The sequence below is a fragment of the Sapajus apella genome, unplaced genomic scaffold, assembly GCF_009761245.1.
Source record: "Sapajus apella isolate SASKATOON/1434 unplaced genomic scaffold, GSC_monkey_1.0 scaffold9, whole genome shotgun sequence".
Lineage (NCBI taxonomy): Eukaryota > Metazoa > Chordata > Mammalia > Primates > Cebidae > Sapajus > Sapajus apella.
The window spans coordinates 16,938,296-16,952,812 of NW_022436949.1; the positions used below are offsets into that span (position 1 = coordinate 16,938,296).

Below are 14,517 nucleotides of genomic sequence, written 5' to 3' on the forward strand. Positions count from 1 at the left end.
TCTATACTGAATTCTACCTATATGACTTTGTTCATGTTGCCTTCTCCATTTAGAATATTTGATTCACTGCTCTACGTGTTCCCAAAGCCTTACTTTCCCTTTAAAATAAAATGTTAAACACTTTCATCTTCCCTTAGGTATAACAATAAAGTTAAAAGCATATATTTCATAACGAAAGTAATATTTTTGCTTATATTTTATAGTATATAACTTTTATATTATTAGATACAAAGTTTTAATTAATGAAAATAACATTTGATATTAAAATAATGATTTGTAGAATGTAAAGCATCCAATGGATTATATACACACATAAAACTTTATAATCATACCTGTAATTAGTTTTATGAGCAATTTATTGATTTTTAATCCAATCATGTTATAGCATACTAAAAACATAGAGAAACTGCTCATGTGTTTCAGTATAGGCATGTGATTATGAAACATGGTTGCAGCTAACTACATGTGGTTGTTGTTTTCATTTACATTTAGAATATTTAAAATTAAGTAAATTTTTAAATGTAGTTAGAGGAGTAGCCACACTTTAAGTGCTTATCACTCACAGCTAGAATCTAACGATGCAGCCATGAAATAATTGATCGCATCATTACAGAATATTTTATAATATAGAATATTTATGAAACTTTATATTCAAAATGTATCGATACATTTTAAATAAAATATAATTTTAAATAATTACAATTTTATTTTTAATGATATTGAATAGAATTAATGACTTCCACTTTTTTTCAGCATTTATAATTATTTAACCTTATAAAATGAAAATAAGCTACATGATGCTTCTATTACATAATTCTGTGATTGTCTAGAATTGAATTCCTTAGAAGAGGTGAAAATAAGATTAGAGGGCAAGGGAAGAGAGAAAGGGAGAAGGCAAGAAAGGACTGATGAAGTGAGGGAAAGAGGAGAATCAAGAACCCATCATCATGGTGAAGTGGACTCTTTCTCCAAGATGCTCATCTGCAAGATTTTGTACCTCCTCTGACATATACCTTTGAAGACCAAATCAAATGGACCAGCTCTAAAGTACTTTTAGATAACCAATTATTTAGTAAAGTACTTTTATTTGAAGTACATTTACTATAATACAATTATCTAAAGTACTTTTAGATAATCAATTTATTACCACTATTCCTTTCTCTTAGAGATTACATATACATATAAAACTTCATAAGTATATATATAATTAGTTTTGTGAGCTAATTTATTACTTTTTAAATCTGATCATGATATTATGACATATTAAAAACATAGAGAAATTGCTCCTGTGTTTCAGTATAGGAGTGTGAATATATCTCTTAGAGATAAAAAAAAAAAGAAGTAATAATAAAATAGTGGTAAAACAGTAATACATTTTTCATAGTAATAAAGTAGTAGTAACAAAATCCAGGTAACTTCTAAGCACTTTAGTTGGAGAAAGAAAAAAAAATATTGTTTTTTCATTATCTTTCTCTTGATATCTTATCTTCCCTATCATAAGAAAAAGATATTTATAAAAATGTTTTGACACAGAAATTTTGCATATGGGGGGATATTACTTAATATGGCAAATTATTTTTTCTCTAAATTTGTTTGTATTTGACATTTGTTATTACAAAGCATTTTATGATTTTTTCATGGTATTTTGAACCAACTACATCATATGTAAAAGCTGTGCCACAACTGGATAGCTCATCTTCAGGGAACTGAGGAATGGAATAGGAACCTAAGTTTTAAATCCATTTGGCAATTAGAACCGCAGCTTTACTGTGAACTGTATTATTATATACTTTATCAAGCTCATATGCATATAAGGTTAATTAACATGTTTGAATAACTAAGAAGAATTTCCTGATGTTATCATTTTTGGATAATATATATTTGATTACGAAATTATATATTTACTAAAAGTAGTATATAGTAAAGGGCTATGTCTAATTTAACCAAGCATGAAAACTAATATTGCTTTAACTTACCAGTAATTCTTTTTAACACAAGAAAGTAAGATTCTTTAAACATGATGTGAAAAACAACCTCTTTTCAGACGGGAAGAGTTAGTCTTAAAGCATCTAGAAACATCTAAAATTTATATAAGCCAGATGTGGCGGTATGTGCCTGTAGTCTTAGCTACTCAGCTGAAGTGGGGGGCCAACTTGAACCCAGGAGTTCGAGGCTGCAGTGAGCTAGGATCACACTACTGCACTCCAGTCTGCATGACAGAGTGAGACCCCATTTCTTGGAAACAAGATGAAAATTAAAACTAAAAAATAAAATTCATGTACAACAAATACAATGCAATCACTTTTTTTTAAATATAAGAATACTTTGGCTCAATCATTGTTAACTGAATTGAATTTTGAAAAGGAGGGCTGTTTGGGAAAAACAAAGAGTGTATGTCATAAAATTATGTAGTCTTATGCAGACTAAAATAAAAATTCCTATTCTTTCAAGTTGGTAAGCTTTGGGGTAGACTATGCTTAGAAAAGCATAGAATTAATCTGTGAGCCACCACATTGCATATCTCCAACTAAAGCAATAGGAGCCGTTTTGCTTTGGATGTGTTATGACTTACTTGGGAGAAGATTACAGAACTGCAATATTTTTGTGTCAGTTTCAGTGTGGCTTCCTTAGCTGTCCAAGTGATTCTAAGACATTCTATTGATATCCATCATAACTACCACTGCCCATCCATTGCAATCTCGTCACTACTAGCCTTTTTGCTACTACCTGTGCTTCCTCTCATCCTCTCCAGATAAAGTTAAGAATCATCCCGTTCTTTCAACTTGCTAAAACCTAAGCTAGTCAAGGAAATTAATTACAAGAGAAGTGAGAAAGTAACCAAGAGAATAAACACCAATGGCTATCTCCTCTACCCTGTCCCCATTGCTACCAAAAATTAGTTTCTTCCTTATGTCTGAGCCTGGGTGTCTCTCTTTATACAGCTACTTTTGTAGCTTCTCCAACGTAGAATTGATTTATACAGTCTGAAAAGTGATTGAAAGCCTAATTTCTGCTCCAAATACTGGGTATTGCTTCAGTCATTGATCTACTAAACATAATCAATGGTGTCAGTTATACATCTAGTGAAATTTGGGACGGTCATGGGATTTTTGGACCCTTTATAAAGGAGATTTTTGCAACACTTTCAGAATAAAATGTTTTACAGTGATTGGCAGAGTTCTCAAGAAGAAATGTAACAATATGCAAGAAAGAGACGGATTTGTTCTATATAGAATCTTAAGACTATAAGGAATTGACTACATAGTTATGGAACCTATTGCAAAATAAAACTGCAATGAATCTTATTTAATACCATTAAGTTTCAAAAAGGACACGCTAGAGAATTTTACCAAGTGTGGGATTTATCAATGTCCCAGGCAGTGATACTGGGCTAATTTCTTGCCCATGAAGTCAGTTCTGGCAAGAACATTTAAGATTTTATTTAAAATTGTTATTGATACATGACAGATGTACATATTTATGAGGTGCACATAATACTTTAATACAAACATATAATATATGATGATTAAGTCAGGGAAATTGATATATCCATTATACCAAGCATTTGTCATTTCTTTGTGTTAGAAATTTTCCAATTCCTCTCTTTTAGTTATTTTGAGATAAATAATAAATTATTGTTAACTATAGTCATCCTATTGTGCTATTTAACATCTTATTCCTTCTAACTGTATTTTTTTTAATCTGTTAACTCTCCCTTTTTCCCCCAATCCCCATCCCCACTCTCTAATTTTTCCAGATGCTGGTAACCATTATTATACTCTGAATTCAATTTTTTTTTAGTTCTCAGATATGAGTGAGAACAATATTTGTCTTTCTGTGCCTGGCTTATTTCACTTAACATAATGCCTTCTGGTTCCATCCATGTTGTTGCAATTAACATGATTGCATTTGTTTTTATAACCAAATAATGATTTATTGCATATATGTACCACATTTTTTCTCCATTTGTCCAGTGATCAAAACTTAGGTTGATTCCATACCTTAGCTATGGTTAGTCGTGTTGCAATAAACACAGGAAAACAGATGTTTCTTCAATAAATTGCTTTCCTTCCTTTTGGATATATACCCAGTAGAGGGATTGCTGGATCATATGGTAGTTCTATTTTTAGTTTTGTGAGGAACCTCCATACTGTTCTTCAAAGTGGTTATACTAATTTACATTCCCATAAACAGCTTATGAGGGCTCCCCATTCTCCACATCCTCCCTAGCATCCCTTATTTCCTGTCTCTTTAATAAAAATCATTTTAACTAAAGTGAGATTATGTCTAATTGTAGCATTGATTTTTATTTATTTGGTGATTAATGATGGTGAGCACTTTTTCATATACATTTTGGCCATCTGTATGTCTTCTTTTGAAAATGTTTATTAATATATTTGTTGATTTTAAGTTGGATTAATTATTAATATTACTTCTGGCAGCAGAAGATTGTTTTATTTTTGTTTATTTTTTTCCTATTGAGTTGTTTGAGCTTGTCATGAATACTTTTAAAATGTTAGCTGTTTTTTTCTAATAAATCTTAGCAATTTGTGACTTTTCAAAAATATCTTGTCATTTTCTCTATTTTTTTCTGCCTGAAGTAATATCCCTTAAAAATATGACACTATTTTGTTATTGTTTCAAGACAATCTTAAAGGAGAGAAATCATAACATGGCTGACCACCTCCTATTACAGGAAAAGCATAGAGGGACTCTTCTCAGCAAAAGATAGTAGCAAGAAAAAAAAGGAAGAAATCACCAACAGAAGGCTCCTAGAGAGAACAGCAAGAGTATAATCTAGATTTCACAGCTCATAGCTAACTCCAAGGTGATTTGGAGCTAGATTAGATTCTTCTCCAAATGCTGTGTAAAATGAATCCATGAGCCAATGTCAAGGAGGTTACTGGTGGAAAAATACTTACACGAGTTGGACTTTAAAGGCACATTCAATATCATGGCTCAGATCTAGGGTAATTAGCATATATTATGAGAATCTGAGTACTTTCTACCACTGTCTTTAGCAAAAATCTTAACATGACATTTTGCAGCCATTCCATTTTGGGAGTTGGCAAGAGTTTGTACTTAACATGAAAAGTCTTACAAATGTGAGTCCTGTAAGGCATTTGCTATATCAAGAATAGATTTAAAAATAATAAAATCAAAACAAAAGCAAATCCTCAAACAGAGGAAAACTTCTTTTCTCTGTGTAGTATAATTAGTCTTCATGTAAAAGGTAGGAGAAATATACGTTTAGCAGATTTTCAGTATAGAATATCTTCTGAAATAAACAGTAAAGGACAGAAACTGTTGTCTAAAATCACCTAAACTGAATGAAGGCAAAACTTAATTTGAATGATTTAAGCAACAATTTGCTAAATAAAATAATCTAGTTGTGTCTCAGCCAGCACCCCTTTTCTTCTCAGTCTGCAATCTAATATTGGACCTGTTTATGTAGAATCTACACTTTGAGTTTTATTCAGAGTATAAGCAGATACAAATTTCCTGTTTTAGTTCTGTTGAGAAATAAGCTTTTCTTTTTCTTTTAAGTCTTACAGTCTATATTGTTTTTACAATCACAATTGCAAACTTCAAGGAAAAGTGGTCTCCTTTACATAGAATTAGACTTGCAAACACATTGCTGATATAAAAACTCTGAAGAATTAGTTGTCCTGATATTGTTCTTCAAAAATTGTACTTGAAAATTTAAAAAACATTCCAAAAATTAAAGAGGGCCTAGTGTTTGATTTTCTTTTTTTTTTTTTTAAATTTAATATGCTATCATTGTGAAAAATATTGTCAGATTATTAAATAATATTAGTTGCAAGGTTACATGTCAGAATAAAGCTATATGTAACTATTTTCTGGCAAATTAAACATGAAAATATTAAAGCCTAGATAAAGCTCTGTCTAATGGAGAAATGTCACATGCTACAAGTATTTTCAATCTAGTTTCATTAACTCCGGTATTACAGACCATACTACGACACTGCTGGCTCAACTGTGACAGTTTAATGTTTTAAACTCGCTAAGTGACTTCAGATGCTCTTCTGTGATTATCTCAGTAAATACTCAGGTAAGGTAAGTAAGGCAGACATGGCAACCTCATGTTCTTCATGAAGACACTAACTTAGAGGAATTTAGAAAAGCTACAAGAGTGTTGTATCTATTTTTGCTTTTATTTTTGCCAATTACCTAGATATCATAAATTTTGCCTGTGTAATTTGCATGTATATTTTTTTTAAATGGCAAAAGTCATTTGAAACACAGGTAGTACCTTTTTAAAACTATACTTATACATTATACTAAAGCATGATAGTAAGTCATTGAAATTTACTGCAATTTATAAGACATTCTTATCTTTCAATTAAAAAAAATTCAACAAATGTTGACAATATTTGAAAAGTTGAAGATTAAAGACTTATTTGAAGTATGTTTCAAAAGTCCCTTTAAATAGCAGGACATTTAATAATTAATAATAAAGTAGATTCAATTAAATAGAGTAACTGCCAGAGACGTCCCTTTAAAGTGTCATCAAGAAGTAGAGTTATTTAATACTTAGTATAGTAAAAATTGGATATAAGAAATAGAAATAAAGAATTTCATAGAGCATTTTACTAACGTAGGTTATCTTGATGTTCTTATATACCTGCGATGTTATATTTCAGTTTTTTTTTCCATTTATTTATTTTATTGCATTTTAGGTTTTGGGGTACATGTGAAGAACATGCAAGATGGTTGTATTGGTACACACGTGGCAGTGTGATTTGTTGCCTTCCTCCCCATCACCTACATCTGGCTTCTCTCCCCTTGGTATCTCTCCCCAACTCCCCACCCCACACTGTCCCTTCTCCTATTTCTCCCCAACTGACCCGAGTGTGTAGTGCTCCCCTCCCTGTGTCCATGTTTTCTCATTGTTCAATACCCGCCTATGAGTGACAACATGTGGTGTTTGATCTTCTGCTCTTCTGTCAGTTTGCTCAGAATGATGGTTTCCAGGTTCATCCATGTCCCTACAAAGGACACAAACTCATCGTTTTTGATAGCTGCTTAATATTCCATGGTGTATATGTGCCACATTTTCCCTGTCCAGTCTATCATCGATGGGCATTTGGGTTGGTTCCAGGTCTTTGCTATTGTAAACAGTGCTGCAACGAACATTCATGTGCACATGTCCTTATAGTAGAATGATTTATAATCCTTTGGATATATACCCAGTAATGGGATTGCTGGGTCAAATGGAATTTCTATTTCTAGGTCCTTGAAGAATCACCATACTGTCTTCCACAATGGTTGAACTAATTTACACTCCCACCAACAGTGTAAAAGTGTTCCTATTTCTCCACATCCTCTCCAGCACGTTGTCTCCAGATTTTTTAATGATCGCCATTCTAACTGGCATGAGAGGGTATCTCAATGTGGTTTTGATTTGCATTTCTCTAATGACCAGTGATGATGAGCATTTTTTCATATGTTTGTTGGCCTCATGTATGTCTTCTTTTGTAAAGTATCTGTTCATATCCTTTGCCCACTTTTGAATGGGCTTGTTTGTTTTTTTCTTGTAAATCTGTTTTAGTTCTTTGTAAATTCTGGATATCAGCCCTTTGTCAGATGGGTAAACTGCAAAAATTTTTCCCCTTCTGTTTGTTGCTGATTTACTCTAATGACTGTTTCTTTTGCTGTGCAGAAGCTGTGGAGTTTGATTAGGTCCCATTTGTCTATTTTGGCTTTTGTTGCCAATGCTTTTGGTGTTTTGGTCATGAAGTCCATGCCTACACCTATGTCCTGAATGGTTTTTCCTAGATTTTCTTCTAGGGTTTTGATGGTGTTAGGTCTTATGTTTAAGTCTTTAATCCATCTGGAGTTAATTTTAGTGTAAGGTGTCAGGAAGGGGTCCAGTTTCTGCTTTCTGCACATGGCTAGCCAGTTTTCCCAACACCATTTATTAGACAGGGAATCCTTTCCCCATTGCTTGTTTTTGTCTGGTTTGTCAAAGATCAGATGGTTGTAGATATGTTGTGTTGCCTCCGAGATCTCTGTTCTGTTCCATTGGTCTACATCTCTGTTTTGGTACCAGTACCATGCTGTTTTGATTACTGTAGCATTGTAGTATAGTTTGAGGTCCAGTAGTGTGATGCCTCTGCTTTGTTCTTTTTGCTTAGAATTGACTTGGCTATGCGGGCTCTCTTTTGGTTCCATATGAAGTTTAAGGTGTTTTTTTCCAGTTCTGTGAAGAAGGTCATTTGTAGCTTGATGGGGATTGCGTTGAATCTATAAATTACTTTGGGCAGTATGGCCATTTTCACGATACTGTTTCATCCTAACCATGAACATGGAATGTTTCTCCACCTGTTTGTGTCCTCCCTTATTTCGTTGAGCAGTGGCTTGTAGTTGTCCTTGAAGAGGTCCTTTACATTCCTTGTTAGTTGTATTCCTAGGTATTTTATTCTCTTTGTGGCAATTGTGAATGGAATTTTGTTCTTGATTGGGCTCTCTTTAAGTCTGTCATTGGCGTATAGGAATGCATGTGATTTTTGCACATTGATTTTGTATCCTGAGACTTTGCTGAAGTTGCTTATCAGTTTCAGGAGATTTTGGGCTGAGACGATGGGGTCTTCTAGATATACAATCATGTCATCTGCAAATAGAGACAATTTGATTTCCTCCTTTCCTATTTGAATACACTTTATTTATTTTTCTTGCCTGATTGCTCTGGATAGAACTTCCAGTACTTTATTGAATAGGAGTGGTGAGAGAGGGTATCCTTGTCTAGTGCCAGATTTCAAGGGGAATGCTTCCAGTTTTTGCCCATTCAGTATGATATTGGCTGTTGGCTTGTCATAAATAGCTTTTATTATTTTGAGATACATTCTGTCAATACCTAGCTTATTGAGGGTTTTTTAGCATAAAGGGCTGTTGAATTTTGTCAAGGCCTTCTCTGCATCAATTGAGATAATCATGGTTTTTGTCTTTGGTTTTGTTTATGTGGTGAATTACGTTTTTAGACTTGTATATGTTGAACCAGCCTTGAATCCCTGGGGTAAAGCCTACTTGATCATGGTGGATAAGCTTTTTGATGTGCTGTTGCAATCGGCTTGCCAGTATTTTATTTAAGATTTTTGTGTCTATGTTCATCATGGATATTGGCCTGAAGTTTTCTTTTCTTGTTGAGTCTCTGCCAGGTATTGGTATCAGGATTACATTGGTCTCATAAAATGATTTGGGAAGAATTCCCTCTTTTTGTATTGTTTGGAATAGTTTCAGAAGGAATGGTACCAGCTCCTCTTTGTATGTCTGGTAGAATTCGGCTGTGAACCCATCTGGACCTGGGCTTTTTTTGGGTGGTAAGCTCTTAATTGCTGCATCAACTTCAGACCTTGTTATGGGTGTGTTCAGGGTTTTGGCTTCTTCCTGGTTTAGGCTTGGGAGGAGGCAAGTGTCCAGGAATTTATCCATTTCTTCCAGGTTTACTAGTTTATGTGCATAGACTTGTTTGTAATAATCTCTGATGATGGTTTGAATTTCTGTGGAATCTGTGGTGATATCCCCTTTATCGTTTTTTATTGCATCAATTTGGTTATCCTCTCTTTTCTTTTTTACTAATCTGGCTAGTGGACTGTCTATTTTGTTGATCTTTTCAAAAAAACCAGCTCCTGGATTTATTGATTTTTTGAGGAAATTTTTGTGTCTCTATCTCCTTCAGTTCTGTTCTGATCTTAACTATTTCTTGTCTTCTGCTAGGTTTTGAGTTTTTTTGATCTTGCTCCTCTAGCTCTTTCAATTTTGATGATAGGTTGTCAATTTTTAATCTTTCCTTGCTTCTCATGTGGGCACTTATTGCTATATATTTTCCTCTAGAGACTGCTTTAAATGTGTCCCAGAGATTCTGGTACGTTGTATCTTCATTCTCGTTGGCTTCAAAGAACATCTTTATTTCTGCCTTCATTGTTTATCCAGTCAACATTCAAGAGCAAGTTGTTCAGTTTCCATGAAGCTGTGCAGTTCTGGGTTAGTTTTTGAATTCTGAGTTCTAACTTGATTGCACTGTGGTCTGAGAGACTGTTTGTTATGATTTCCATTCTTTTGCATTTGCTGAAGAGTGATTTACTCCCAATTATGTGGTCAATTTTAGAGTAGGTGTGATGTGCTGCTGAGAAAAATGTATATTCTGTGGATTTGGGGTGGAGAGTTCTGTAAATGTCTATTAGGTTTGCTTGCTCCAAGTCTGAATTCAAGTCCTGGATATCCTTGTTAATTTTCTGTCTGGTTGATCTGTCTAATATTGACAATGGGATGTTAAAGTCTCCCACTATAATTGTATGGGAGTCTAAGTCTCTTTGTAAGTCTTCAAGAACTTGCCTTATGTATCTGGGTGCTCCTGTATTGGGTGCGTATATATTTAGGATCGTTAGCTCTTCTTGTTTCATTGATCCTTTTACCATTATGTAATGTCCTTCTTTGTCTCTTTTGATCTTTGTTGCTTTAAAGTCTAATTATCAGAGGTGAGAATTGCAACTCCTGCTTTTTTTTGCTCTCCATTTGCTTGGCAAATCTTCCTCCACCCCTTTATTTTGTACCTTTGTGTATCCTTGCATGTGAGGTGGGTTTCCTGGATACAGCACACTGATGGGTTTTGGCTTTTTATCCAATTTGCCAGTCTGTGTCTTTTGATTGGGGCATTTAGTCCATTTACATTTAGGGTTAATATTGTTATGTGTGAATTTGATACTGCCATTTTGGTGCTAGCTGGCTGTTTTGCCCAATAGCTGACGCAGATTCTTCATTGTGTTGATTCTCTTTACCATTTGGCATGTTTTTGGAATGGTTGGTACTATTGTTCCTTTACATGTGTAGAGCCTCTTTCAGGAGCTCTTGTAAAGCAGGCCTGGTGGTGACAAAATCTCTACTTGCATGTTCACAAAGGATTTTATTTTTCCTTCACTTATGAAGATTAGTTTGGCTGGATAGGAGATTCTGAGTTGAAAGTTCTTTTCTTTAAGGATGTTGAATATTGGCCCCCACTCTCTTCTGGCTTATAGGGTTTCTGCTGAGAGATCTGCTGTGAGTCTGATGGGCTTCCCTTTGTGGGTAACCTGACCTTTCTCTCTGGCTGCCCTTAGTATTTTCTCCTTCATTTCAACCCTGGTGAATCTGATGATTAGGTGCCTAGGGGTTGCTCTTCTTGAGGAATATCTTTGTAGTGTTCTCTGTATTTCCTGGACTTGAATATTGGTCTGCCTTGATAGGTTGGGGAAGTTTTCCTGGATAATCGCCTGAAGAGTATTTTCCAGCTTGGATTCATTCTCTTCGTTGCATTCGGGTACACCTATCAAATGTAGATTAGGTCTTTTCATATAGTCCCACATTTCTTGGAGACTTTGTTCATTCCTTTTTACCCTTTTTTCTCTATTCTTGCCTTCCCATTTTATTTCATTGAGTTGATCTTCGACCTCTGATATCCTTTCTTCTGCTTGGTCAATTCAGCTGTTGACACTTGTGCATGCTCCGCGAAGTTCTCGTGTTGTGTTTTTCAGCTCCATCAATTCATTTATATTCCTTTCTATTTTGTACATTCTCGTTAGCATTTCGTCAAATCTATTTTCAAGGTTCTTAGTTTCTTTGCATTGAGTTAGAACATGTTCTTTTAGTTCACAGAAGTTTCTTACTACCCACCTTCTGAAGTCTGATTCTGTCATTTCATCACACTCATTCTCCATCCAACCTTGCTCCCTTGCTGATGAGGAGTTGTGAACCCTTGTAGGAGGAGAAGTGTACTGGTTTCGGGTGTTTTCATCCTTTTTGCACTGGTTTCTTCCCATCTTTATGGATTTATCCACCTGTCGTCTTTGTAGTTGCTGGCTTTCAGATTGGGTCTCTGAGTGGACGTTCTGTTTGTTGATGATGAGGTTATTTCTGTTTCTTAGTTTTCCTTCTAACAGTCTGGCCCCTCTGCTGTAGGTCTGCTGAGGTCCACTCCAGGTCCTGCTTGCCTGGGGATCACCTGCAGCAGCTGCAGTACAGTAATGGTTGCTACCAGTTTTCTTCTTCTGCTATCTTTGTCCCAGAAGGATACCCACCAAGTGTCAGTCTGATCTCTCCTTTATGAGGTGGCTCTTTGGATATACAGGGGTCAAGGAGCTGCTTGAGGAGATAGTCTGTTTTTCATAGGAGCTCAAATGCAGAGCTGTGAGCTCCGTTGTTCATTCAGAGCTGCTGTGCAGGTACATTTAGGTCTGCTGCAGCAGAACTCATAAACCGCTTTTTGTCCCCAGGTGCTCTGTCCCAGGGATTTAGTGCTTTATTTATGAGCTTCCGTTGTGCTGCTGCCTTCTTTTTTTTTTCCTTCAGAGCTGCCCTGCCCAGCAATGAGGCAGCCTAGTCACTGTCTGCCTGTAGAGGCTTTGCTGAGCTGCTGTGGGCTCCGCCCAGCTACCGAGTGAGCTTCCCTGCAGTTCTGTTTATATGGGTGTTGTTAGAACTGCCTCGGCAATGGTGGCCCACCTCTGTATTGGCTGACTCTCTCTGTAATGGCGGGTTGCCTTGGCAACGGCGGGCTGCCTCAGCATTGGCTCACTGCCTACGTAGTGTAGGAGTGCCTTGGTAATGGTGGACACCCCTCCCCCACAAAGCTGAACCGTCCCGGGTTCAGCTGCGCTTGCTGTGAAACTCTCAAACCAGAGAGTTTCTGATTGCTGTTCTTTTGTGAGGGTGGGACAAGCCGAGCCTGATTGCCTGGCTCCCTGCCTCAGAGCCTTTTTTTTTTTTTTTTAATTTTAAGTTGGTGTTCCAGTCACCTGTCGAAGAGGCTCCGGGATCTGTGTGTTTTCCCATGTGGCAACTCACTGCGCTGGCTTAAACAGTGGCACTGAGATTCATGGCGCTGTTTTTGCCCTGGAATCTACTGTCCTGGTTCCCTGTTCAGTGACCTTTTTAAACAGATGAATGGGTGACTTCCCGTGGCTCCAATCACCAGCCAAAAGGGCACCTGGACCAATGTATTTTCTATGGAGAACCACTGCGCTGGGGTGCTGACAAAGCAACCGCGTGGGGCAAAGCAGCGGCGCCGGCCAACACAGCCACACTGGCCAACACAGCTGTGCTGGCCGAAACAGCTGCACTGTTGACCCATGGGGCTCCTCCACCTGGGAATTTCCTAGTCTGTGGGCAATAAAAATGCGGCGTGCACTCACCCCCTGCGCTTTCACTGGGAGCTGCAATCCTGAGCTGTTCCTAAACGACCATCTTGTATCATTCCTATATTACAGTTTTAATTGCTGATCATCTCTTATGTTTTTTTAAGGGACCAGGTAGCTTCAGTGTGAATAAACAACCACTAGATGGCAAATTTTCCATTTTTTTGGGACACCTAAGATACTACATCTAATATTGAGATGGATCACATGCTTTATAATTAGTATTTCATAAATTAACTTTTTTTTTCAACTTTTAGCTTCTTACTCAAAAAATAATAGCAATGAACTTCAGCGTAACATGTCAAGAACACAGAAAAGATTCTTATAACTTTCTGGTAACAGATATTTTAAAAAGTGGCATTTTACCTACACTATTCTAATATAAACAAACACGAGAAGTTTTTTAAGTCTTACTACAATGTGATCATATAATACACATTTTGGTAAACTGCACTATGTAGTGGATACTACTATTATTCAAGACATTCTATACAAGTAAAAATTCATTCTTTCTCTTCCCTCTGTCACAGAACTTATATTGTAAAATTCCACCCCATTAATGTAAAGGTCATGAGCAGTATTCTTCCTTCCCATTGTTCATCTAGTATTGGCAATGAAGATAAAGGAAAAAAATTTTCCTATGGTTACACGCGAAGCCTTCTGTGCAGAGATGCTTACTAGAAAACTATTTCAACTTCCCTCTTTCTCATCTCCTATCAAGAAGAGGGCAGCAGGACTCAGTGTACATATTTCAGCATCAAATTATGCAAAATAAGTGTAATGGATGACTTTGGGCCATATACCGAACTCAAGAAGTGTTTGTCTCCAATACATGATTCTTAGCAAGTTAGATTTACATTTGTATGCAAAGTAAGCGTAATAAATACAATGAATACGTTTATGTGACTTACAATAAACTTTAAAAAGAAATAAACAACACAGTAAGCTTTTTTGTCTCATTTAATCTTAGTTTAATGAAAGTTGTTAATTAAACTAAGATTAAACATTATTTTAAACATTAAACTAATGAACAACTTCCATTAAACTAAGTTTTTTTTTTTTAACTAAGTTTTAATTATAAAGTTGTTTAACCTTTCCTATGGCAAAGTAATATTTCATTATATGCCTATCAAAAATCTATTCAACTATTCTTGATCCATTTATATATTCTTACTCTTATACAGCACTATGTTGATTAATGTAACTTAGTAACAAGTCTGGAAATCAGGAGTGTTACTCCCAGTTTTCAATTTTTCAAAAAATTCTTTTGTTTATTATAGGTCATTTGAACTTTTATGTGAATTTTGAGAACTCATTAATTTGTACC

At 35.6% G+C, this 14,517-nt stretch overlaps 1 protein-coding gene across 1 annotated transcript in view; it reads right to left on the minus strand.

Moving 5' to 3' along the window:
* KLHL1 (kelch like family member 1) overlaps positions 1-14,517 on the minus strand; it is a 428,234-nt gene that overhangs the window by 396,980 nt on the left and 16,737 nt on the right. The window lies entirely within an intron of this gene.